Source organism: Colias eurytheme, chromosome 16 (assembly GCF_061535395.1).
Source record: "Colias eurytheme isolate Ceu_HAF_F1 chromosome 16, ilColEury1 Martin Lab GWU primary, whole genome shotgun sequence".
Classification (NCBI taxonomy): Eukaryota; Metazoa; Arthropoda; class Insecta; order Lepidoptera; family Pieridae; genus Colias; species Colias eurytheme.
The window spans coordinates 6,684,503-6,710,695 of record NC_142995.1 but is presented as its reverse complement, the minus strand read 5'-3'; the positions used below and the strand labels follow the sequence as shown (position 1 = coordinate 6,710,695).

The following is a 26,193-nucleotide window of genomic DNA, read 5'->3' as shown; positions in this document are numbered from 1 at the left end:
AATGGCTCCTGCATTTGCTATAGTCGACTGGAGTGGATCGATATTCTTACAGCATTTTTGAAAGCCATTATTCATAGTTCGAATATGACGCAAATTGCAAATCTTGCTGAGAATACCTGATTTAAGGCTGCCTTGAAATATGTTGTTGTAGGAAAAGGGTGTATGATTAAAGGTAGCTGATATAAAGGACGTTGATAATGGCATGATGACTTGACATGACGTGATTTTGTATACTTACGTAAAATATTTGCTAGTGTTTTTACTTTTTACAATCTTACCATCTTCTATAATAGAAGTTTCAATATTGGGTTGGATGGTATATAATAGAAGTTCTATTGAACTACTTTCTACGTGGCCGATACCGCTTGGCTTTTGAAACTGTCATTCGTGGTACTATACAGTTTTACACTTTATGTTAGCACACCACCGAATCTTGTATATTTCTTCTTGTATATGTTAGTGTTTCATAGATAAGTTAGTTAACACTTAGTTGCGGTGAATGGTGCGTCAATCGCAATCGGGATTGGAAATCACAGTAAGCGCATCAGCTTAGCACTCCAATACCTTGATGTATTCAATGCTGCCTCGAATCAACTGTGTGTAACGATTGCTGGAGGTACATATGACTATATTTTCGACCCGTTGATGTGCACGAATTTGGCATCTATGTTTATAGTAATAGGGTTGAATTTATGTGAACGTGGCGTTTATAACAGTTACTTTTACTTTGGAAAAAAAAATATGCAAAACAAACAAATATTTGTTGTAATGCAACTTGAAAGAGCTTTTGGTTGAAGCGTTTATGTGTTATTCACTGAAATGTAGATGATGTAGAAATTAAGTGTAATTATGTGTATACTTGTGTAATAATGCTTTATTATCTATGAGTAAGTTAATTATTATATCCATTATTCAAAAAAATTGTATAAATTAATTTCGAACATAATTTATAGTAAAAATTAAAATAATCACACGCACTATCATATACTTAAACAACAAATTATTGATGCAGCTTTTATGCATAATAATCAAATATAATTAGTCATGTCCATATTATCATTCGTTATTACATCTAATTTATATTTACTCAATGCAATTTGATATTGTATTAGTTGTTACCTATTCAGTATAAATAGAATATAAGTGAACCAATTTGTATTCCAAAATGTGTTTCGCCTAATTATCACGAAGAAATAATAATTTATATGGCTCTTAACGTGGGTGCGGCCACGCGGCGCAGTTAGTCGCAAACAATCGTTTAAAATGATATTCCGCGTGCACGGAACAATTTATCACATTATCTCCATTACATACCGACCATACAAAACGCCGTTCAATATAAATTATTAATCCCTAAGCCGTGATAATTCAGAACACCTCGCATCTAACTCCTGATAAGAGCATATCGATTTCCAGCAGCTCAATGGAATCCTCTATCGGGGCTCAACTACGTCGTTTGAGATAACCCAACAATGCAGTACTCTTGAACCATTTATTCGATAGTGTTACCGGTTATACAAAGGTTCTAGGGTTCGCACACTTCGGATGTCTTGAGAAAAATACGCTCTCATGCGCTTATCAGCTAGTTCGTTCGTAGTTTCGTTTTACGGGTTAAGTAAAATTGCGGGGATTACTTGCGATTTGTAGTGGGTATAAATATAAAATCTGCTTTTTGTTAGTAAGCATTTTTTTATTAGGTACTAGTGAAGTGAAGCTACCTGCGGGGCGGGTAAGGCTAAGAAATAATATTATGTTACTTTACATAATAAGAAATGGAAAAGTTACTTTAACTGTTGGGCATCTCATTATATTTCGACTTAACTTAGCTGAGAGTTAGAATAAAGATCTGAATGATATGAATTTTAATTCGGAAAAAATAAATGTTCAGGCAAGCAAATTCGTAGTGTTGTCGTAGTATTTAATCTAGAGTGGAAATTTTATCTCAGTAAAAATCTGAAGAAGTTTTGTAGGTATATAGCAAATGAAACTTACTTTAGTAGGGAGTTAAGTTAATTCACAAAATGCTCACGCGTATTTATTAGTAGTGAAGACGAGCGTAACGTAATGGTAAAGAATAGAAGTTATTAATTAGTCAGTTATTTGGTCGTTAGAGACGTTCCCACCTTCTGGACAAGGGGCATAAATCTCAATCATAATTTGTAAACGTCGGGGCACGGGCCAGTCGTCCCATGATTGATGGGCCCCAAGCCTGTGCGTTCATTCTAAATTCAAACCAGCCAACCGGAGGCGGTCGCCTTTCAAAATGGCCGACGCGGTGAGAGTAAATTGATTAAAAATCTATTTACATCCGAATCTTAACGTCTTATAGAATTTGCTGTTGACATACTGATGAATTTTTGTGATAGGGGATACTTCGAAGGAGGAAAGAGATTACGCAATTTAGACAAGTTAAGGCTTTGCTATTGATTTTATCGGGTACCACGTAGTAATGCGACATTGGGAGTCGTCAACTAGTAGTAGTTTTACCTATCAGTCTTTCCACTCTACCGCATCTTTACATTGGTGAAAATCAGTTTCATATACGTTGGCCAATTGATCAGTGCTTTGCCAGTAGATTAACATCAGTTCGTCTCACGTATTCAAAGGGTTAAGCGGTATATAAACACCCGGACTCTAGAATAGGGAATTTTATCTAAAAGAGGCTATCCTAAACTAATATAACGAATTGTTGGACGGTCGCGTGCAGTCCGCGTATCGCCTCAAGTGCTAAACTTCGTCCAATGTATTACTTTGTGACGCTTACAGTTTCCTAGTTTCTGTTCCCAACAAATGTTGCTTACGTTGTGAGAATTGGATATTGCACGGAATATTTAATCAAAGTTCACTATGAAACTGTATATTAATAGCTTTCTCGCCGCTTCGACACCTCTCAAGAAGTAACCACTGACATTTTGAGTACATTTTAAATAGATGGAGTATTTCAAATTTCAAGAATAGAGCGTTATTATTGTTTAATGTGCTTTTGATTCAATGAAAGTAATTTATGTATTTCGCCTAGATTTTGTTTTAATATTAAAGAGAAAGAAGTAATTTTCCATGTAATTCACACAAATACGATTGAGTATGAAAAACAAATCTGATATTTTAAGGGTAACTTCGTTAAACCAGCAATCCGTATCTAAAAATAAATGCGCATCGAAACCTGGACTCAGCAAGAAAAAAAGTTCGTCCAAATAAACATATTTCAGTCATAAAGCGATGGAACATAAAAATAACTACCAAAATTTTCATCGACGATAAACCGACGACATTACGTCACCCCTTTAATCCTATAAAATTTATGTTCCAGGGTGTACGCGAAACGTATTATTATTTTAGGGGTGATCTATTTATTAGGACGTGGCGGCCTCTAGCGGAGTTATAAACAATCTATTAATAAATTAAAACCCCTCCTTGGGGATGGTCTACGCTTGACGCTGAACAAAACTATAGATAGAGATTAATGTTAAGTAATGGACATTTCTTAATTACCAGGGAATTTAACAGTGGTTAAAGGCAAGGGTAAATTTTTAATATCGATAATAGGGTTTACAATCTTCAGTTATCTACAATTGAAAAAAACTTTTCTTGGAATAGTAAATCTGTATTCATCTTAATTTTCTTTCTTTTTACTATCATCACAGAATACTTCTAACGTATCATTCAAAGCTGTTTACAGAAAGGTTAGGTAAATAATAATAGGTTACACTAATATTCATCGTATGTTCATAAAATTAAAATGTTTATAGAACTTACACACATTTAAACCGACAATAACAATGCTATTTAATGAACATAACCATTTAATTAAAAAAAGAATCATACGACTGAAATAATATAAGAAAATATGAAAACCGTACCGTACTACGTAACCTTTCTAATTAAGCGCAGGATTATTCCTTGTCATATCTGCCCGGCTGAACTTAATGTGGATTAGAATATCTCATATCGAGACAGTCCTATTTCAATGGGATTAACTCACAATTCTTTTTTATGGATCGCTGTTTTTTCTACAAGTTTAATTATATACGGTTTACTTTAGATGTGTTTAAACGATAGAATGTAATGAACATTGTGGTGAATAGAAAGATTTTGTGTCAACGTGTTGTTTCTATTGCTTTTGTTTAATTATAAGGAGCGTTAAAGGAGCTTTTATAATTTTTATAAAAATTACGTCATAAACTACGATCTGTTTGTGATATTTCAATTAATAGTGTCTGTTTTTATGTCTGACGTGAAAAGAGTAAAGGATTAATATAAAAAAATACACCGAAATATATTTTTAAAGCGCGGGATATTTTAATAAAATCGGGTTCTTCATTATTTTCATCCAAACACAAAAGTATCGGGCTATTTATTAAAGATTTCTGTTGAAAAAATTGACGTCGGATATAAATCCGTCCACTTTATGACAGCGTAAACGATAAATGGCTTTAATTGCCCCCTTTTATGTATATTACGCCTTTTGGATTTTGGATGTGCGTTGGCGATAAAAGATGGCCGGTGGATAATGTATGTCATAAGCTATAAGCGGTAGAGTTATTAGATAAATGTTATGTAAAAACGTGTTGAGAAAACACACTTCTAGTGAGTGAAACTAAAATTATTGTGGGATATTTATACAATAAACGATTGATTTTTTGTAAATAGACGATAATTTTATCAACATAAACCAATAAAACATTGCTTTTATGTATAGAATTCATTTCTACGGGAGTTAATTAAGGAGTATTATTTTAACATTATACTGATAGTATTGTAAGCTTGGCTTGTTCTACAAAATTGACAGATACAAGCGAGTTTACGATCGCTTATCGCTCATAACTTGAATAGAGTTATAATTCGGGAGGTTAACGAGATGGTAAATTATGAAAAACAAGCGACCTCGGTGAGGGTCAGGCGGGCGGGGTACAATTAAAAAGCTGAACGTAAGCTTAACTGACCTAGAAGTAATGAGGCGATTCCGTGAATAATGAGATTATATTGTACATTTTTTTGCTAGGCTATGTTAAATATTTTTTTTATAATGCAAATAAAAATAAGTAGCAAAAAATAGACAGAAAAAAGAAGTGGCACGAAAAATAATAAATAAAAATTAGGCACATAATACTAATACATATGAGAACTCACCCACCGAACTAAAAGACAATAATACAAGCAATAATAGTATAATTACAAAATGTCATAAGATAGTTTAAATTCTTTGCTCATATTATTACTTTGGAAAAAATTCAATGTAAAAAAGTTGATGTAAAAAAGGTAGTACAACTGCAATACTTTTACAGTTTCAAAAGCTCGTGTCACAAATTAAACATTATTGGTATGCAAACAAGATTTTATTTCTAAAATAACGTTCAAATAGAATTTTCCTCTCACTTACCGACAAAATAGTACAAGTCTCAAAATAAAGTGAAAGCGATCGCCAATATATCGAGCAGATATTTACAAAACGCAAGAACTCTCGAGTCCGTTCTTGGGTACCGAATAAAAGAAAATAAATAAGAATCCCAAGTACTTTGGCGGACTTTGTTAAGTTTACAGTTAGCGCTCACCACTGCTACTAGCTTCTTAGAGTTACTAGGACGTGATAAGTATTATTAGTGTTCTTTACTTTTCGCTTTTGTCAAAGTGTCGCATGACATAGTATGTCTGGGGAATCATTTGCTTTCTACGACGATGTTTGTGTCTTATTCCATGTTTTATTATCTAATGTAGAGATATCGTTATGTGGACCAAAATCCTATATTTTATCGTTACCTGAGCATCTCTATCCTATAAATTGATTAGGTTTGGGAAATAATTTATTAAAGAGGTATCCTCTTTCGTTGAAAATCATAGTGATAATTTTCTTTAAAGGAACATGCCTTTAAATGTAGAAAAACTTTGTTCTACAGCTTTCGTAACTGTTATAACGTAAAATAACATGTCCTACAACGTACTTTTACAAACCAATCTAGTATGTTTCTGTAAAATTAAATTTAGTTTGCAAGATCCGATATTAAGAAATTCTGTTTCCCAATCCAGGATCGAGTTGTGCCTTAAAATCCAGCTTTAAGTGTCACTCTACTACCAGAGTAAGTTTGTAGAAGAACCGATAGAGTAACAAGTCGAGGAATTTCCGCAGCTCGTTTTACCCACCGCCGCGAAACGGTTCGGAAATATCGACTTGAAGATTTCTAGTTTCTTACTTCGAATGACACCGCAGATTGGATTGTTTTAAAAGCTTCATAACTAGTGTAATACTGTAGCGACTGAAAGTTTTTAAATGTTGAACTTTTGTAAGAGGTGTATTATTGTGTTTTTGTTAATTTCTTTAATCGAATATTATCTGTGACAGGACACACAACATAATATTAGGTATACAAATTTGACAGTATCTATATTATAAATTTTTTGCTTGATAATTAATTTTGTTCAATTTTTTCAAAGATTTTTCATTTAAAATTTTGTCAATTTTCTTCCAATTCAGCTTTATCTTTACCATGCATACAGACAATAATTTCAAATTAACGTTAACCCAAGGGAGAAGATGTTTAAAAAGTATTACGTATAATGCATAAAACGTACATAAATAGCGATAAAAGGCAAATCCACGCATTCTTTTACGTAAAGCGGTGCAATAACGTTAAAGTTAACAGCTACAAATAACAGTGAAAAATGGTTGTTTATTTTGTTAAAGTAGAGTATCTTTGCGTGTTATAGTTAAGCTACAAATTAACTAAGGTATAATTAAATTAACTGTACGAAATATTACGTATAATTCGTTATATTTTTATCTAATAACATTGTCTACTTGCATTATGCTGAAAATAATTGATATCTATTTTTAAATATCTGACTCTGGTAAAGGTCAACAGATAATAAATATTTATTTCTGGCATGAAAGGAGCCTACGTACAAGCGTTTTATTATACATCTACATAAATATAATAATTTCAGTAGGACTCAACGTTGCTGATATTATATTGTGTTAGTTCTCTGGTAGAGCAAGAGAGCTGATTATATATTTTAACATAGAAAGGTCAGAAAACAATTGTGAAAGAGCGTATTCCGTGTAAGTGAAAGTCATCGTTGTATTCTTTCAAAAGTCCTAATCCTGCTACATATCATCACGTTAATCACAGCCACAAAAAGTAACAGTGAAAGAACAGTGACGTGAATCACTGTCCAGAACAACACTCCGTGTGTCGGTCACAGGTGCGCCAATATTGAGTTTGCTGTATTAGTGTCAGACACGATATTATGCAAATCTGTGTGCGAGCTGGCAAGTTTTGGAAATTCAGTTTCGCGTCATCCCCGTTTATTAATATTAGATTTAGCCCGCAACGACTATGCGATGAACTTTCATTGAAATTCAGATTGCTTTGTTTGTGCGTTTCCAGCTATTTGAAAGTATGCTAAAAATTATTTTATACTGTCCGTGGTTTTGTCCATTTATAAATATTAAACAAATGTTAAATATATTTTTGTATTTCCATGAAATTCACGTTGAAGCCTACAGAAATAAATTTTTTCGATGAAAAGTTTATTCATTTGTTTTGCAAAAATTTACAAAGAACCTAACCGTTTTCGGTGTGGTAAGCTACAATGGGTAAGTATGGGATAGTTCTCTCTTTTTTCTTTGCGTTACTTTTCATAAAATCTTTGCTAACAAAGATAGGTATTAACTTTAAAGTTTACAACCAATTAAATGTTCTAACTTTATGGCAGCACTAAGGGGGCGATGTAATCGCACAAAACAAAGACCATTGCGCCCTTTCATCAGGGATAACATCACGCAACACCGCAATTACCTCACTAATCCGTCAATCGAGTGCAACCATACATCTGAACCCTAATGAAATACAAGGGAGTGATTGATACCATTCATAACGAGCATCTGGTGTTTGTTGACAACCACGGGAACAAGCTGTGCACGGCAATTATTTATAATATTTTGAATTCATGTATTGATTAAATTACATAGACGAAGGAATTGGGCTCTCACAGAATATACATAATTCAAAAATCTGAGGGCTTACCAACTTCTTAAATGTACAAGAGCAACGAGAGACTACCAGTCAAAATGATTATTGGAAAAACAAATAGGGATGATAGCAAGTTAGTATGATAGATGCAGACGACTGCATCTTGATAATGATCTAATGGTAATCTGAGTTGGTTACAATAAAATATAAACTTATTCCCATCGTTATGTTAGAAAAGAAAGGAATAGAAAATTTTTGAAAATGAATATTATCTCTAGATATACCTATATTACACTCGCAAATCATCAAAAAGTTGTTATAAAACTCAAAACACCTTTTGGTGCTTATTCAATTACGACAAATGATATAACATTATAAAAGCTATTTACTCGTAAATGTTATTAAATAATCGTTTCAATTTCATTGCCAATTACAAAGTTTGATACGAGTTATAAACAAAAACAATAAAATGTTTATAAGAACAAACGGCAACACATATTAAATAACTTAAGAACCTCCACGACATTATATTAAGAAGCTTATCAGAATTCATTATTCATAATGGATTAATACAGTCAAGTAACACATGTCATGTAACGCCATTTCACATTCAATTATATCAACTTCGTAAGTGCTTCGGATATTGATATTTGACAAATAAAGCAATATATCACACTATATTACGGGGGTCGCCTAATCTTGACCGATAAGAAACCACCATTAGGTTTATTGCACCCCAGAACATTATCCGAATTCTACGACTTATACATAATGCATGTGGTTTTAACAAGGCGAATTGCTGACGAGTGGTATAATAAAAAAGATTTTCGCAGTGCAACGTCGATAAAAATTTCATTGCAATGGAGATGCGCGAAATGCATGTGTTAATATAAGGTTTTTTTGTTTATTGACCAGATATCGCAATACAGATAGCTGGCGGCTATTCGAGCGAATTGTTGAATTTTTCGCTCGCCGTTACTCAGCACCAAGATATTTCATATTTACAGAATGATCAACTGGAATGATGTTTTATTAAAATGTAAAGTGTTGCGTGTTTAAATGGTATTTTATTTGCTTTAAAGCCGAGGTTAATTATGTGGAAAAATATATTTTCTTATAATTTTTAATAATATAAACACGTTTGTGTAAAATTTAAGGTTTTAAATTCAATAAAATTCAGTTAGGTATATGTATGAAATCAGTTGAGTAAGTCATATACTTAATATTCGAAAAGGTCATGAAATTATGATATTAATTAGGGAATGGAAATGTGTATTATCGGCCTAATTATCATTAATATCTCTTATCTTCATTTCACCTCGATTTAAATATTACATCTCCAATTAAAACACCTATTGGCATATGCCCAGTATAACGTATGCCCACGTATAACAATAAGTTCTATTACTCACGAATAGAATGAATTCATTTGAAATAAGTATGACCGAGATATGCTCCTAAAATATTATAACGATCATTAAAAACTTCCCACTTTGCAATGTTAATAGGTTCACATTTTTTACTTCTGATTCCAATGCTTTTGTAACATAACGACGGTGCCGAAAAGCAGATTCATTATTCTGAACTTATACTGTTGAATAATATAGATTATAGAGGACAAAAGTATGTCACAAAAACTGTTAAAAGATGCAGTTTTAATAAGATTTTTATTTAAATACACAAAGATACGTAAAGGGTAGGTGAGAACGGGTCAAACTTCGCGTAGAACTTTCTATCTCCTTAATAGTTATTTTAACAAAATACAGTGTTACTTAATATTCTGCATGTAATGTACATAGCAACGATTCTATTCATATTTAAAATACTGCAAAGCACATGTATCATCTTTTAAATAACTGATGCGGATGGCCGATACCAAACCAGATTGCGTAAGTACTTGCTGTGCCATAAACGAAACTATAATACAATGATAAAGTTTTGAACTACTAATATTTTGTTTTATTTAATAAGAATATATACATTATTACACAATAGAGAGCTTCTGTCTTATCCTCGGATGATGATTATTACCTGAAACAAAAACACAACATTTTAATGGAAAATTTAATTAAATCTAGAACAAATTCTTATCACATCACGATTCCTTCGGCTAAGCTTAAGGATAAATATAATATAACATAAATATAAATTTGTTTGTATAAAAATTGGAGCAAAGAAAATTACGTTACAGGTTTTCATAAAGGTCACGTTTTAAAAATAATTTGTATGTACAGATCTAAAGAAATGTGCCTTTAATGTACGTTAAGTGTGTACCATACAATATGAATTATGTATTTTTATATTTTCTTTATGAAATCGAGGCAAATTCAAAGAACATTTTAGGGAAACAATGTTCCTGAAACGATTAATTTGTTATTTGGTTCTTATATTACATTGAATTTATTTAGGGTATGTTATAGCTTATACAAATTCTATGAACTCTTTGGTCGACTTGGCTTCCAAATAAAGCTTAGATTAAGGGTCAAAGTAAACAGAAAATGTAGGTACCTAATATGAGGAGTAGGTAGTAGTTATAGCATATCTATTTAAAAATGTAAAAGCTACTGACAAAAAGAGTTCCATTTGTTATGAAGGAACTATTTTTAGGTTTTTTTTTTAAAAACACGATGTCAATTTCTTTATACCACAGAAATTATATTATCACAATTCTATGTTTTAACCTTAGGTTTTAACTTCAATGAATATGAAATTAGAGTTAAGTTTGCTTACAAATTTAATTTTATACCCTACAAGGAACATTTATTTCTTAGATATAATAACAAAAACAGTTACAGTATCTTAGGTATCCCTCTCACTGTATATCTCGCTGAGCGTATATAAATCTTTTTCAATTATTCAATAGAGTTCTCATTGTTTATTCAGTTAAATGTCCTTTGGCTCGGGTAGTGAAGTGATCCAGGATTTTTGTACCCTTTTAATATTTTGTAGCTGTTTTTCTCAAATTTCTTTGAAGGTAATTTAATCATGTTAATAAATAAATTTCACTGTCTGTCCGTCCCTATGTATGCTTAAACCTTAAAAACGTACGTAACGGATTTTGATAGTTTTTTTTTAATAGATAGAGGAAGGTTTAAGTATATAATCCATACTAATACAAGTAACTCTGTCTGTCTGTCTGTTACTCAATCACACCTTAACTACTGAACCAATTTACATGAAATTTGGTATAGAGATATTTTGATACCCGAGAAGGACATAGGATAAGTTTTATCCCAGATATCCTACGGGAACAGGTTTTTCTTTGAAAACGCGGGCGAAGCCGCGGGCGGAAAGATAGTTTTTTATATTTTGGAGAACGCAGGCTAAGGCGCAGCTTGCAAGCTTTAGCAAGTTATATAAAAATATAAAATTGTTCAATATGGGTTCAAAAATATCACCGTACTGAATGAAAAAATATAGAATAAAAATAACACATCATTAAAAATTGAACGACATCAAGACGAAGTACCAAGGTTACTGCATAATAGTGAAATTATTTTAGTTCGAAGAAAAGTAAACAATATGAAGATTTTCTTAATCAAAATGAGTTAAATGAAATATTATAGAAAGAGCCTTTGAAGTATTAATAGTGACGCTTAAAAGAAATTGTACTACTTACAAACGTTTTTATGAATGGATGTTTGTTTCTAAAATGGATTCTGATAATACGTTCTGAGGCAGAAAAAAACCGGGATAATTAGACAACTTTTCGTCGCGTAAACTAGGTCATGTTTAAGTAATTAATTTTCACTATTACAGTTGTATTAATATCATTAAACACGCGAATATACAAGAGTAATACTTATTCACACCATTCGAAATACATTTATTGGCAGAAAATTTCCGGGATATTTAGACAACCTTTCGGCGCGTTAACTGCTTCCGCTTAGCTATATTTTAAAGCCATTAGTTTACACCATTACTCTCATATGACTATCATTAAGACCATATACGGATAGTCAGAGTAATACTTATCCACACCATTCGTTACAAATTTGTTCCACTCGTAAGATTTCACAAGTAGTGAGAATAAGTCTGGCGTAAAACTTCATCTCTAATGTAGAAGTTGGGTGAAGTTGTCCCGAGGACATGTCACAAGTTTTTGACTCTTGATGTGGGCGCGGATATCCAACTAGCGGAGATTTTAGTGGTAAGTTGCTGTCATTAGCTGGGGATAGAAAAATATAATTGACTAGCTGTGCCCCTCGGTTTTATTCGCATTGCTCTGCGGTCTTGCGTGATGATATAGCCTATAATATGTCGACCCGAATTTTATTGTAAGCATATTGCTCTACATTTTCTAATATATCTGTATATCCACGACAGACAGATGTATTTACGTGGTTTTTTATCGGTTCGTTTTCATATAAAATTTCTTATCAATACAATTAATTAATTGGTACCCAGGGCCGCGCCGACCCCCGGCAGCGCCTGTGTGCGAAACCTATGAAGCGCCTCTTTTTTTATAAAAATTCAATGCGCACCTTACACACACACACTTACAATCAAATGATTGTTCATTTGTTTTGTTTTGCCTTAGCTATCTCGTTCGTTAAAATCGGGGAATACCCATGACCCCACCCCCGGGCCCCGCTTGCGTCGCACGCATCGCATCGGGTTGCGTTCAGAAACTCACTCATTCATATTTAGTCCACTCATTATATACATTTAAAAAAAAAGTGAATTTGCGCATCTAATTTTTTGATATATTCTAGGGATACCCAGAAAAGCTTAACTTGAGTTTTTCGACCAAGATTTCCTATGAGCTTTCGCCGCCATCTTAAAAAAACGGTGTAAAATTTGTTTTTCGGCAATAACCATGCACTATACAGTAAAAATGGTCAGGACTTAATTGTAGAGCATTAAAAAAGGAACAAAAAGTGTCTTATAAGTGATTTCCGAATTTCATCGGATAGCCGAGTTATTGCCGAAAAACCATTTTTACCCCTTTTTTCAAGATGGCGACGAAAGCTCATAGGAAATCTTGGTCGAAAAACTCAAGTTAAGCTTTTCTAGGTATCCCCTACAGCATATCAAAAAAATAGATGCGCAAATTCACTTTCTTTTATTTGCCTTTTTTTTCGGACGAAATGAGTGGACTAATTTCATACTCATACAAACTCGGCGCCTCTACGGTTTAAAATAACTAGTACTTTATCTCTTGTTCAAAGAACTGCCGCCGTTTTAACGTTGAGCTCGTAAGGAATGTAAACTAAAACCCTAAACGTAAAATGAAACCATAAACGTGTATAATAATAAACATTAAATATTGAGAGTTTTGTTCAATAAGCGTTATAGATGTTTTGTTGTTTACAAGGCCTATGTTGCGCCTATTGTACCTACTTACTTGTCGATACTCCACTACAAAAAACAATCATATAGGTAACAAAAATAATTTTGGTGGCAGTGGCGGCGCGGCGCCCCTATTGTCTTGGCGCCTGTGTGCGCCGCACACTTCGCACACAGGGGCGGCTCGGCCCTGTTGGTACCCAGAATTGCTAGTTTATCAAATATTTGTATATCAGGGAATATTCTTTTAATCCGTGTCATGATAAATATTCCACCCATCAAAAACAATCCAATTTATTGTCAGAAATCAAGATATCCAATAAAACATAACTTCTGCAAACAAACTATAATATCCTTTCGTGTTAATAGAAATGAAATGTAAGGGACGATCCGGTGTCCTTCAGACCCTACATCGGCACATTTCACGTAGCACAATCGATACAATACATTGCTCGAACAAAAAGAGCGAGTTGGTACGCAACGTAATTTCCGTCGGCAATGGACCGTGAACACTGCCAAAATTCCACTGGAATTCGCCCGATCGCTATTAAGCGGACCGCGAAAGGCGAACGTTATGTATTATGACGTATTGTACGGGTCAAACTATTGTCATCGTACTTATAATTAAAATAATATATTAGATATATATCAGACACATATTTAACTATTCAATTTCAATTCTATATTCATCAATTGGATGGGGGTGAAGTATTCAAAACGAGTTCAAAGCGTTTTTAAAACTTTCATAATGATTTGTACAATTTATATATTTTGAGCTGTATGAAAAATACGCATTAATGGACACTTTAAACTCCTTATTTATATCATTTATAACCGCAAGGACTCAAACGATCTTGGCGAAGCGAAATGTATATTTTTAACACCCAAAATGGTGAATATGCACCATAGGCTGAAGATAATGTGAGCATTTAAAATTCAGAACATGCGAACAAAGCTAAAATTTAGCATCGTTGAAATCAGAGCTTGGTCGCTGTTTAAAAATGTAAAGCCGGGCTACACGTCACTGCGATCTGAAAGGCAGGGAATGCATTTGCAAATTAGATTTCGTACCCTCTAGCGTTATCTTCGACCTTACCTTGGCGCCTTAACCCTCGGTCACACGAGACGGTCCCCTTTGTCTAGGCTGTTTGCTTTTCTATTTGCGAAACGTTTTCGTTCTAGTCATTGATTGCGTTAACTTTTTTTTAGCTTTGATTAAAGGAAACGCTGGAGGGTTGAAGCGACGTTCAATGCACCATACGAACGAGAGTTGATTTTTAAGACGGAGAAAAGATAGGAAGAAATTGAACAAGCGGGGGTTGTTTTCATGCATCAGTGCTTGTAAAGGATAGTAAGTATCCCTTAAGTATTCAGTTAATATAAAAAGAAAAAAAAATGGTGTAGGCTATAATATATTTAATTAAGTACTCGAGTCTAGCAAATAAAAGTACAATATACTTTGTAATACATACATGAATAAATCTCTGTAGTATACAGCGTTGAACAACGAAAATAATGTTTTCATAATATTAAGTTATTATGCAACATATAAATGCATGAGTTAGAAGATGACTTACTAAGAAACTACTTATATTTTCGGCCAACCAAAATGCGCAAAGAATATCTGACCATAAACAAGAGCAGTTTAAGAGTATCTCGTGATTTTCAATTCCATTTCTGTCTCCCTCTTACCATAAAGTACTCCTCCGTATTGAACTCAGAATTGGCGCCAACATTTGTATTAATTCTGTCTCTTACAGATGCAGTGTTCAAGAGAGGGAAGAAAAATGTTGGCTGTATTGTCAGTAAGAAAAACAGCGGGAAAATCGCACGATTACAAAACAGTGATTTCGTTCACACTCGATTTGATACGTAAATTGCCGTTAACCGCGCTCTGTGAGAGTCAGCTACAGATTTGGCAAATAACTTGGCAAAAATTAAACTGAACAGCATTTTAAAATGGATAAAGAATATTTTTAATTTTTGTTGCTACAAATAACTTCGAGCGCGCACAATTCTCCACAAATGTGTTATTATTTCAATTATTTGATACTTGATCAAATATTATAATATTATAATTGATTCATTGATGACATTATGTTAGAGTTGAGATCTTCCATTATCATAGCTTGGTATGCAACATGCTATCAACATAAAATTTAGAGCGACAACCGCCAAAGCGGCACACAACACATTTAAAAATAACAGCAACATCCGGCGCAAATAACCGAACGGCCTTTTGAACATTCGCATTCACTTTAATATAAAAATAATTATTTTCATACGCGTTCATGATGTGAATCCATCAAAATGAAAGGCTCTCGCGAATACAGAATTTGTTTGGCAGAAAGCTTTGTGAGCCGGCGGGCCATGACGCTTAAATATTCCATATAGCATGGCATAACGAAGCTTGTTTGTTACACTAAAACGGTTCGCTGTGCCGAAAGTAATGATAATGTAATTAGCTCCGTCTAATCCTGATGGGATTAAAATTCGTCCAGAAATGAGAATAAAAACCCCGTCTGTATTACTTCCGTAGTTGTTTATTGAAAGCCCGCTCTTTCGTAGATGGAAGATGATAATGTCTGATTAAAAATTCCAAAAATATCATTTTCTCTTAGGTATCTACTGCTTAGTGATAGGATATAAAAAATATTTAACCAATAGGTATATTTGTATAATACTGTAAGTAAGGTTAAAAAAAATACTTTGTATTGTTTTTTAAAAATAGACTATGTTTATCGAACAGAAACCTCACTTATTTATAGCAACCCGTCTTCTGTTTCTTGCATCAAAACACATCTTGTTGCTATCAGGTTTCCATAAATCTAGGGATAAATTCTCTAAAATCTAAAGTCTCATCACGTAAGTGTAAGTGGCGTGAAATGGCTGCTATAATTGGCTCATATTTACGCGATCCAAGCACCACCGACGTGGAAAAATTGTCAGTTACTTTATATGAAACTGATTTAGGTCACGGCTTAATTGAAATACGAAATAGCAACCTTTATCGCACAGAAATCGAGGATTGAAAAGAACTTTCTTAGAATGAAACTGATTAGACTTGTGCACTGTTCAGCTTTGATAAATCGAAAAGTGGTTCATTTGATACATTCCTTGATAGAAAATAAACATGAATCAAATGTGTTTTTAGAAATATCTTTGAAAAGTACCTACGGTTGTAATACTAGTGACAATTTTAGTATTTTTATTGTTTAATGTCCGACATTCGGGGTTTAATTGAAACTTCAAAAAAAAATTATCGCTACCATAAATTTAACTAAAAATTAATATCAGCTTGGCTCTACAAAACAATGAATCTTCCAGTCACTGAAGTATACGTAAATCTATAAAAATGAAGTAGAGTCTAACAAGGGTTGTCCATGGGGCCAAGATGGTCCGGAATCAGCAATAAATGCAAGCATGCACACTATCTGTCGGGCCCTGATTTATAGATGCAAATAAATGGTAGGACCTTTTTATGTCACATCTCGGTTCAGGGATTTTTCTTAATTCCCACCATGACATGCATTTTTCGGACCTAATACTTTTAAGGATAGTAGGACGTGAAAAAATTTGTTGGGTAGAATCCTATAAAAGGAAGGCAATTTTTAATCCGCTTTTCAATATAAGTTTATTTAAAAACACAGAAATAGACTATGTATAGGTACGTAATAACTTTCATATGTTGATCAAGCCTAAAAAGTATGCTTTATCCAACAAACAAACGCCCAAATAATTTGAATAGAAGTTAAACATCGCAATTTAGGTCAATTCCTGTCTGTAGTCTCTGTATTCCTCAAGTAAATAGTTCATTAGCAATTCTGTTCTCAGATTCAACAGACGTAAAAATAGTAAAAAAATAACTAGAGAAGTCTTGACCCGCCTCGCGAAACTGTGTCATAGAAAATTGTAAGAGGGTAGACTAATAATTCTATGAATACACAAGTGCTGACATTGCCGATCGTAAAGTAAACAAGGCCATTGAATATCAGAATGTTTTCTGATTGTTTTATTTAAAACGAGATATGAAAACGTCAGGGAATGTTTTGCTTCGATGCTAGTCGTATTTGTTTTTATTCCTTCAAGCCACAGATAATATAATACTATACCTACTACTTCAAGCCAGCTATGAAGCATAAGCTAGAGTCTTACAAAATTAATAACATTGAAATATATTATTAAACTTTATGATTTGTTCTTTGTATCCAAAATATTATAAATTTACTAGATGGTTTAAAATTAAAATAACAATGCCAAAGATTTCTGTAACGTATTCAAAACTCAAAAGTTCGCATAACTAGTACTAATTATGTCTTTATAAATCGCTGAAACATTGAAAACTTCAGTACTTTTGTTGCAAAGAAAACGTTCATTATTTATTACATCATTAACTTTCCTCTGTCCTTGTGGATTCGTGACTGAATGGGATATAATTTCGAAGTTTTGTAAAATATTCGGAAGTAATTATTGTTCAAAAAAACGTAAATTGCTCGCGGTCATTATGAATAGCCATCATGACTTTTATAATTACCGTAGTGGAATTTATTAAGCCATAAATACTTCGAAAATAAGTACTATGGGCTTCAATATTGTGGCCGTAATGAAATATTGTTGGCGACAAAAAACAATTTGCTCCTGGTGTAGAAGGCTGTAATGAATCGAGATTGTATGAGACATCATTGATGCTTTTTTATTGTTCAAACTAGTTGATTGCATAATAACGGTACATAATTATGCTTTTAATATTGCGTTTTAATTATACTTTGTTATATAAAATACTCATATTTATGGTTTATGAAACTTTGAAGTATAAAAAGTATCGAAAAAAAATTTGAATAATTAGTAGTACATACTGTTAAATTAATTTATTTAACAGTATTTACTACTCTATATCTAATTAGATGTCATAATTTTCTGTGTATAAATATTTTCTTTCTATTGGAATCATAGCAGCGGTCATTTATTTCATTGAGTTTGAAGTTTTTGTATTTTTTGTATAAAACAGTGCAATTTAGTAAAGTTTCACCGATTTAGTTTCCTCAGTGGTGGATATCAAAAGCAATAAATTGGTCGAAAGGAGAACAAGGAAAGGGGCGCTACCGATAAAATATAAATGGAACACCCTACAAAGGACGTGATATGTTAGGATTAAGAGTCGAACATCAATAAGTAGCGTTCAAAATTCCGTTCACAGCGGTACGAAAGGCGCGGGAAAAAATTGAAAGGAGACTCAAATATGTCACCTGAATATTAAAATGTGAAATGCTGAATAATGTAACTGGCAACGTGCAAATGATATAAGGGTGTAGGACGATTGGCGGAGCTATTTGCGAACCATTAGTGTTGATAAAGTATAACACAATTTTGTTAAACAAATTTTGTGCCAGACATCGCGACCGTCCGTTCCACCGTATCTTATCGAGCCTCATTTTTCGAGAATCATTTATGTTTAAGGAAAATTATTTTTATTTCAGAAACGGAATTCTGCTACGTTTCTTTCGCTTCCCGATTTGTGTTTTTTCCTGTATTCTTTGTGAGTCATTTGGATTTGCAATACTTCTTATGATCTGTCGCACGTGGCTTAATAATTTTGGATAATATAAAATATCTGGGAGTTTGTCAAGCTCTGTCTTTTATTTCATCTTGTCAATTGAAATATAATAAAATATATTTACATTTATTATATTATAGATACATATCTTTACTCGTTACTCTTATGTACCTCATTATATTTGAAGTCAGCGTTTATTACATTTGTTTTAATAAACCTTTTTTAGTGTTTGATAACGTGAGACTCTATTAAAGAATATGACATGGTTCATTTATTACTCAATTTAGTTAATACTCATAGTTCATGTTTTAATTACCTTATTGGTTAAATTCGTTTAATTACCTAATGTGGTAGTAAAAAGTGACGTGTGTCACTCAAAAAATAAATTAATTAGGTATAAGTAATTTACATAATTGTCTGTTTTAAGACAATCTATTTGAATGTAATAATTTACGTGTAAATTGAATAAAGTCAATATAATAATTACAATGATATCAAGACACCAAAAAATTGCCATTGATAAAACTGAAATCATTTTCAATAGAAAAAAATACGTTCACTATTCTTCCCTATTCTTAATAATCTCAAAAAATAGCGTCTGTTATACATTTAATGGAAAATAAAGAAAGCGGTCAATACTAGGGATTATCCCGGATAAACGTGTCGAAAATCGAAGGGAACCTTGAAGCAATTTAATACCTTTAAGTTCAGACTTGAAAAGCCTCTAATATTTATAAAATGTTTTTCTTTCGGCTCCTAATGGCGGAACGGATTTCCTTTGAAACGATGGCGAGCTACCTTGTATACATATTGTATAAGGAATCTTGATAGCACTACGGGGAAGGTATGGTTTACAGAAGCTATGTATATTTGAATTAGTATAATCCTACCAATATTATATGGATGAATGTCTGTGTGATTAGTTATTTGGATCTTGGTTATTCTATTTCGCTATAATAAAACTGTAACATTAGAACTGTATTAAAAATTGATACACAAACAAATTATAGTATGTTATTTAAGAAGTACCAAACAATACACATACGAGCTGAAAATGTCACAACTATGGGTTCGATACACTGAAAATAGGCCCTTCTGTGGCTACTTGCTATAGAAAATCGATCAGTGAAAAATACATGAGCGCATCTGCCCCATACGTACATGGCGAACATAATCCCTGTGATAAGAAGTTACAGAAGATAGATAGATACAGAATATCTTTCGATTTACCATCTGTAAGACAATAATGTTACTGATAAACAGCATAATTTTGATTGAAATATGTAAAATAAATTAAATGGTATTTACGTATTAAACTGCAGTTCACGATAAAATTGTTTTCCAACTGCAAAAACAATGTTTGAAGCGGGAAGATTTTCAATAAAGCTAAGTGTGAATGTAAAGCTGTAATAGCCCTTTCATGGCTGTTTACTGCCTCCACTTACTATCTCTAATGGACCATATGCACTTTATTGTCGAAAATTGCATTTGCCGGATGAAAATTCCGGGGCCTTTTTGTGTTTACGACGTTTTGCGGATTGCGAGTGCCTTCTTAGGACGCAATTACGTTTTTATTTGATTACGTTTTGAATGTCGTGTGCAATAGAATGTTATACCTCGTTTTGATGATAAAATTTTAGAATGTTGGTATGCTGCTGTAGGTACAGCATGATATTGGAACTAAAGGTTAATTATACATATAAGGGTTATTGTAATATACGTTTTTTAAGTTTTGATTAAATCAAAACTAAAAGAGTTTACCTATTTTTGTTACATTTTTCCCATTATATAAAAAAAGTAAATAAATAATACGAAAGCATAAAACATTTCTTATAATATGAATTCTCATTCTGTAGTAAGGGAGATCGCATTATAAATTGATAGAATTAAGTCGTATCCTGACCCTTCTTGATAAAGCTCAGCCTTACACGAGTCATTAAATTTTCTACTAATTACAAGAGGATTTCCTACGGTTATTCACATATCATTAACTTTTTACAGCGATACGGTTCTAACAAATAACTTTTAAATGCAAAGCCCATAGGCGGATAAAAATAATTGAGGGTTAGAAGAAGGGTTTCAATTTTAAATGGAACTTTTTAGTACTCGTTCATTGTGAAACGGAACAGTAGGTATTACATAATATGTATGTTCTTATATATTATTTAGTACATAATATGTAACAAAAAAAAACTATAATAAACTCACTTTGATTTAATTTGAAGAACTACAAGTGTACATAAACACTACAAGTGTTCATAAAGTTTAATTCATACTAAAAAGGTAGTGTGGGAATTAAAATTATAAATTTCCTAAACACACCATAATATATTTGTAAATCAGCTGTATATTAATACAAATAGACACTAAGTTATTTGGAAAAACAACAGGGCGTAATACAGATAGAACTCGAATGTTATTTTAAATAGAATAAAAACAAAACAACACTTAACGCTTTATTCCGTTCAACATCATATTCTAGTATCAAGAAGCGACTGCGCCAGTCACAAGGCACTTATAAAACAAAACAAAGCCGGTAAACTTGTATTTATTATATTTGTATCTTTGCAAATCTTGCAACTGCGCTGAAATATTGTTCCAGTGTGCGGCAGAATGAGTTTTAAGCCTTTGTGTTCGTTCCAACGACTGATATTTACGGCTGTAGCTGGCTCGTAACCAAACTAACCTACGAAATACTTAATATATCCTTATGCATGCGAATTTCAAAGAGTTCCATAGAATACAATAAACAAACGTCATGCGATGCGGATTTGGAACACAAAATGTATTTGGAAAAATTGTTTTGAAATAGTGGAAATACAGAGCATTTGTGGTGCGAATCATTTGTATGCTGCTCGTGGCTTTTCGTTACATGAAATATTTGAAAAACATCTAACGACGATTACAAGCCAAATAATGAATACTATTAAAATGCTTCCCTTCCTAAGCATGATTTCACACGAAAGAAACAAACAACATATTTAGCTAAGTCCACTTTAAAATATACAAAGCGGTATTAAACACAAGTGAGTTATAGTTTCGTTCTCCATTTTGAATTTTCAAGCGCTGGCCAGCTAAACGGAATATTAGAGCTCATAAATTATTTTATCAAGCTGATGGTGCTGTAAGCTGTATCGATCCCGGAGCAAATTGGCCGACTTATTTCGCATTTTCCATCATAATACCCTAACATAGATTCAGCAGGGACACGACGTTATAGCAATTTATTCGCCGTCGACAAACACTGTCCGTCTAATCGATGCTTAGATTTATGGAAGTAGCAACGAAGCGTCGGATTAAAAGGGAACAAGAGATAAATGTCTCTATTTCTGTGTTATGCGAATTGAGTGCGGAAATCTTTGAACATGTTATAAGGGCTGTGGTGGAGCTCTGTTGAAAGGCGATACGTTTGATTGCAATTGATAACGCGTATTCTGTTCATAGAACCGCTGTATCGTTGTTTAATGCTGAGAACATAAGACGATCGTGTTAGAAAAGCTCTGTTTTGATCAATAGTTTTACAATATTATATTGGTGGAAATGTTATAATGTTTTTAGATTTGATCACGGCATGAGTGTATGATATGTTATGAGTCGCATGCCCTTGTCATTGCTATTAATTTTTAACAAGTCTTTAACTTAAAATATTAACTGCGTAATATTGTTTTTATATCATTCTTTCTATGAATTTCGAGTCAAAAATTTGACCGTAGTTTTCGTAATTGCACTGTTACGTAGTTGGCATGTGAGGAGATTCTTTCGACAAATATTTTTAGTTCAGTATGAGGCACGGGCCGTTTAATTATCCACATTCCGGGAGCAAGCTGGACAAATTGTCCGCTGGCCGGGATATTAATTTCGATACAATGTCCTCGGTTCGTTTGTTGCTCATTCGTTACTCCTAAATGATGAAAACTTTGAGATTTTAATATGTCGCCTACATGAAACTTCTGTGAGAGATAAAATTGAAGTCTTTGTTTTTTATCTTTAGTTAAATTTCTATTATATATCGATTGGTATAGAAAATGTTACACAGAAAATTCGGGATATCTTCGAAACAGCAAGAGCTAAGTCTATTCATGTATTGAAAGCGCATCGCCATCCATCGCGACCCGCTGAGACGTATTAAGATATGGATTATTTATACAGTGTCTTTTGCGAATCCAATTTCCGGATGAATACACAGTCTGGTTGTAAATAACGCACACAAAGCCGAATCGATACATTATGCAGACCACGCTCCGTTGGGCGCAGCAATGAGCTTTGTAAATACGAGCCGCTGAAACGATTTTCCTCTTTCTAATTTTTCTCATCAAATGAACGCACTTTGTTGGGTAATTCTCTAGCTTTAACGATTGGGATGAACAATAGTTTACTTATTGGTAGTCTTTTGCATATTTTCAGTGACCTCATAGTAGTTTTAATATTAATTAGTATATTTAAACGTACAATGTACTTTTGTGTAATTAATTGTTATTTTGTAATTACATTGTTTCTTGTTTGTAATATCAACAGAATAATATTATTTTTCGAAAAGTTAAAGTTTAATAATGAAAGTAGCTGGCTAAAAATATACATATTCGTATTGGCGCTTTTTGCACTATATCTGTCAACTGTGTTTTTTGTTTCGAATATTAAAATAAAAAAGCTTTCACAATTTCTGACCGAACTATCAAAACTCGCAATAAATTTTTATGTTGCTAACTTTTTTTGTTATCGTGCACATGTTTCTATGACATTAGTTTTGAAGAATGGCCTTGATATCTTAACTGTAAGTACCATAACAGAGGGAATCTCCCCCAAACAAAACAAAGCACAAATGGGCTTTTTTGCGCGGCAAAAAAGTATATCCACAGACTGTAACGCATCACGTTATTAGCTGAGGACGCGTCAAACAAGCAGAGTGCCCTATCATTTCAGTCAAAAGGCGCTATTCCATTTCTTTCTTTGCCCGCCATAGTTTTTTGGCGCGCTCGTCTCTGGGGCGCGACAGAGGAAAGTCGTGATTTAGAAACGACAAAAATGCTATTTTCGTAACAGGCTGTGTGTGAACGTTGGTTGTGGCCTTGCGTGACATATTTTTCTAGTGTCGAGGATGACAAATGGCAAGATAAATCACAGCGAAAGCCAGCTTTTCTTTTAAAAGTTTTATTTCTACATTATTCAGTGGGAGTTTTTCTGTTACTTCTGACATTCTCATTTATTTTTGGCGTTCATTGTGTAACATAGGATTTGCAGAGCGTGACGTAAATATAGAAAGAGCCTTAGGCACAGTAACTTCATTAATTATTATGAGCAATCAAATTGAACTATATACTTATCGTATTTTTCACATTATAAAAGCACGTATCGACTTAAGAAATTTATTGATCGCAATTGAGAAAATGATAAAAGATAGGTATGGTGAAGGTAGCATCTAAGCAGTAATTTCCGCCGGCGTCGCTTTCAAGAGCGTTCGGCCATAAACTCTGACTTTAGAAATGAAGATAATATTTCATAAACTAGGTATTCAATTCATAATGTTTCAACAGAAAATATTTTTTGAGAATGGTTTATTATCACATTTATAACCTTTTTTGACTGATTAAGCTATTATTTAATGTCATATAAATAAACTATATTCGCGCGTTTGTCAGAGAAGTGTCAAATATTAAAGAAAAGTTAAAATACGATTTTAATTAACTATTGAAGCTTAAATATAAATATAACTTAAAATGTATAGAAACGCATATCAGCGCGGTATGTTGACTGTGTTTTTTAGCGTAGGATCAAAACCATTAGCAATATGGGACACCTTCACGCAGGATGGCTATATCTCAAGGTTTTTGGACCAAGACATTAAGTCCATGGTTTTAGAAATAGGTGGAAGTAATGTTAGTACAACATACATCACTTGTCCAAAAGGCAATATGGTTTTAGGTATAACAATGCCGTTTTTGGTGATGATAGTGAAGAATTTGAAAAAATATTTTTCGTTTGAAGTAACGATCCTCGATGAAACGGGCACTAGGCGGCGATTTCGCGTATCGAATTTTCAAAGCAGCACCCAAATATTGCCTTTGTGCACCGTAATGCCAATCGGTCTTTCTGATGGATGGAATCAAATACAATTCAATCTGGCGGAATTCACTCGGCGCGCGTACAAAAAGCAGTACGTTGAAGTGCAGAGATTAAAGATTAACGCAAATATACGTTTAAGACGGATATATTTTGCTGAAAGATTGATTCCTGAAGATGAATTACCAGCCGAATATAAACTATTTTTTCCCCTAGTTTCAAAAGGGGCAAAGGGTAAACAACCTCAAACACAAGCAGATACTAAAAAATCTACGTCAGAACAGGCAATTAAATCTGCAGCATCTTCAACTAAGCTAGAAACTAGAACTGAAGATATAAGGGGCTCTAAAACGTCCGTTCGATCGATTAAAAAAGTACCGTCGCAGCAGTCTCGAAGGGGATCTAAAACTATAGAGGTGATCAAAGGACCTGAAGGTACAGAAGAAAAGGATGATGTTGGTTCAGATAAAGCGGTAGAAAATATAACAGAACCAATAGAAGCTGCAGAGCCAATCCCACAAAAAGACACAGAACCTGCAGTTACACCGGAGGCGATTGAAGAGCAGGAACCAGCAGAAACTCCTATACCAGAACAAGAGCATAAAGAAAATAACACGGTTCAACCAGAAGCAGAACCACCAGTTACTGAAAATGCTCCAGAATAATAAATTAAACAACAAACAAACTTTAGTTTATGAACAATGTACGTCCGTAACCAACGAGATATACAACATAATTATTTTTGTATAGACTAGAACTCAATATGTTGTAATAAGATTCTACTCTTTGAATTAATTACTTATCTCGTAGTTATAAAGTGTGATATGTTAATTGTAATTGATCCTGTTAACTTAATTTAATTATAGCCTGACTTTGATTAAAATTTAAATGAAATTTCTCTTTTTTTGTTTACCTACTTTATTTGAATATAGTTATATTCAATTAAACTGATTTTTGTTAAAAATTTAAATGGGTCATATTTTAAAGGAGATATTATATTTAAACATATAAAAATCTCATAGAAAAATATTCAAGCAGTGGAGATCAGGCGAGTATAATAAATATTGGGATATTTGTTTCCAAACTTTCACTAGGTTTTCCTATAACAACTTTAGAACAATGGCTATTCACGTATAGCTTCGCCCGCGTATATACACGACACGATATTGCCTATTTGCATTATAGCAATTTGGCTGAATAAATATCAAATTTTATAAAACGGAACTTTTTGACTCATATAAATATAGGAATAAATCGTTATTCCCTCGCAAAAAAATATTGTACATAAATATTATGTACATATTCTCAAATAATAATTATATGGTC

At 33.0% G+C, this 26,193-nt stretch overlaps 1 protein-coding gene and 1 pseudogene across 1 annotated transcript in view; one reads left to right on the top strand and one right to left on the bottom strand.

The window, feature by feature from the left end:
- The window catches only part of Sema1a (semaphorin 1a), a 239,342-nt gene that overhangs the window by 74,820 nt on the left and 138,329 nt on the right, over positions 1–26,193 (bottom strand). The window lies entirely within an intron of this gene.
- Positions 24,525–25,532, top strand: LOC149901874 (uncharacterized; annotated as a pseudogene).